Source organism: Penaeus monodon, chromosome 32 (genome assembly GCF_015228065.2).
Source record: "Penaeus monodon isolate SGIC_2016 chromosome 32, NSTDA_Pmon_1, whole genome shotgun sequence".
NCBI classification, from domain to species: domain Eukaryota; kingdom Metazoa; phylum Arthropoda; class Malacostraca; order Decapoda; family Penaeidae; genus Penaeus; species Penaeus monodon.
The window spans coordinates 14,449,091-14,452,202 of NC_051417.1; the positions used below are offsets into that span (position 1 = coordinate 14,449,091).

At 38.3% G+C, this 3,112-nt stretch overlaps 1 pseudogene; it reads left to right on the forward strand.

Moving 5' to 3' along the window:
- The first annotated feature begins 339 nt into the window (after nucleotides 1-339).
- LOC119593557 overlaps nucleotides 340-3,112 on the forward strand; it is a 2,939-nt pseudogene continuing 166 nt past the window's right edge.

Sequence of the window (3,112 nt, forward strand, 5' to 3'; positions counted from 1 at the left end):
CCAAGACCGCCATCTACAGTGTGAAGCGGAAACCAGGGCGGCTGGACGTGCAACATCTCGCCGACGTCAGTTCAGCCCACTTCTCCCTCTCTGATTCCTTTTCTGACTATGGCGGCGTGTAGCAGGAGAATCTCACGTTACCTAAGCTGTAAGTATTGTGCCCTATCGCGTTGTTTCTCAGAGGGACTGTACATGCCGTTAGCTTGCTAGAAGTCCGTGTTAAAGAGTCCGTCTCGGAAACAGCCTCGTCCTTGATCACTATACGAGTATTGGTCAGTTGTCTTATAGTAGTAGTCGGCTAGACTACTTTTTTGTTTTTTTTTTGCTATGAGTTAGTGGATGAGAGAAGCTGATTGGATGTTGCTAAGGACAAGGACCCCATTCATGCCCCGAACTCCTGACAAATATGCTAATTGTAGACACAACCCTCTGCGTAGTGGCCAGAGATGGAGAGTAACTTTTATTCTGTTGCTGATGGTATCTCTGTCGGCGAGATCACAAGCAGCGTCACACACACACACAGGAAAAGAGCTAAAGATTCATATGAATTTGTAGATAGCTCAATTGCACCAGATACACAGAAGGAGATCAGGCATGCTGTGGCATACATGGCTCAAGTGGTGAGATTAAAGCATGCTGATGTAGGGCCTGTGTTCCGCCTGCCAAGAGACATGAGGGCTTGTGTCGCCTCTACAGTGAGGGCCCTAATGTTGGCAAGTGTGCTGGGCGTGTCTGCAAGGTACACAGGAGACTACTGTGGGAAGGCTCTCATTCCGAGGCCCATCTGGAGGGACTGGAGGTCTTCAGCAGGATGACCCTGCTGTAATTCCGACTCCTTACCAGAAGGAAAGGGTTTCAGGGATGGCACAAACTTCATACTGTACGTAATGTCCAGTTCAGATATATTCTGTAGCCATTCATATGCACTTTCCTCCACATGTCGTTTTAGCACAACACTGGTTGGTGGCGAACGGAGTGGCGCGACCTTTAGCCGGAACAGTAATAGTATGCAAAGACCGCTTGTATGAACTGACACCCTTGTTGCTGAAGCGGATAATTGTCCATGAGGTAATACATCTCTTGGGTTTCAACTACAGAAGTATAATGGAATCATAGAATGTGACGTAGAAGAGACCCACATGCTTCAATGAATAATTTGAATGTGTCCAGTCCACTTGTGGGTGAAAATCAAAATCTCTTGTGTTGGAAAAGGAGAGATGTCTTGAAAGTTTTAGGCGAGAAAGAGATCATTGTTCAGTCACCACAGTAACAGCAGCAGCATTGCGACTCACAGAACATTTAAATCAGACAGTAAATGTAGCTCATACAACCAAAGTTTAGTCCAGAGGGACCTTTTGAATATACTGATGTTTCTGTAGCTGAGCAAGAATATGACATGTATGATAACAATGATACATTTGACAAGAAACAACTCTCCTCTCACCCCAAATGGAGGAGTAGCTTTGGCCGCAACAAGAACAGGGATACACTGGCCGGTGGAGCTCTTTTCTGGTGTTTTTTCTGTAATGATACCTGGGAACTGGAGTCTAGAACTATGTTGTTGACCCTTGACTATAGCAATTTTGAAAACGACTGGATGGTACAGAATCAGTGAAAGTGCACTAAGTTGTATGGAATTGTTTTCTGAATGATATGATACAATTTCCACAGTGCATTTATATAGAGAATCCAGAAGATAAAAGCAAGGAAACTGTAGACTCTGATTCAGTTGAAGGTTGCTCTTATGAGCATAAAAATTCCAAATCAGAAATACATGTGATACCACAAGATGTTTCAGCTGCAGTCAGTGATATTTCAAAACAAGTGTTAGTGATACAGTTTCAGAAGAAAGAAATGTAACACTGATTTGGCTAAACAGAACTGATCAAGAAATATCTGAAAAATCAAAGAAACGCAAGAAAAATAAAAATAAGAGGAAGCGGAAGCAGAAAAAACATCATTTTGATAATATAGTTTCAGTGACTTCTGAAGCAACACACCATAGGATATCATTATTGATTATATATGCTGTGCTTTATTCTCTGTAGGTAATAGATATTAATTTTGGTCTCGTAGATAGTCAGTTTTTAATGTTAATGATATGTATGCTTTGTATGTGGTCAGTTCTTAAGCTCTGCTTGTAGCTTTATGCAATTCTGAAATCGAGATAATCTTGCTCATACACACGAACACAAAATATCTATCTCTCAGTCTGTGATCTTCTATATATATAGGTTGTCCAAGCATCATGTGATTGGAAGTAAAAGGGTTTTATAAACATGTGCTATTTTCAAATTATTTTAAGCATGAAGTGAATTTTAAAAATCATGCACAAGTTTTAGAGATGGCAAGATTGACGGCAGGAGAAGGAAGGAGACCGGAAGGCCTAGTGTATGGTGAAATCTTTAAATGGGAAATGCTATAATATACATTGTCTAATTTATCATTTATAGTGAACATTGTGGTTATATTTTTAAAAAGTCAAATGACAATGCTTATTTGCTATCCACACATACAAAATACACATTTAACTCTCATTATCTATAAAGCATGATTGTTTGTTTAATGTGTAGATATATGCAGAGCAATAATGTGGTTGATTATCTAATTTTTTACTCATTTCTTTTATTGCATTATTGAATACTTTTTTTGGCAAATCAGTGTTTAAAGCAAATTAACTTGGTTAAACATGTCATTGCCAAAGGTATGCTTGGGTTGATATTGTCCTTAACTCAACAGTCACTAAATGGGAAATTAGACCCCCAGGGTGTAGATTCATAGCTCAACAGATAGTAGGGTACTAAATATAAGGTTACAAATCTGTATGCTAATTCAAGTTTTTCAAAATGCCTTATTAGCCATTAACTTCATCCAATAAATTAGTCTCCCAAATAGCTTTATATTATTTATAATTACAAATTGAACATGTGTTGATATGATTATCAGTATTGGTATATTTTAATTGCAATTTTCCATTTACAAGGCTACATGAAGAGACACAAATATGTATATTTGTATGATTTAAAAAAGTAATGATTTTTGGCAAATCTGTCATTATATTGTAAATCATAGTAACATCTATAGGTTGTGATTTTATTGTTTATTATTTTTT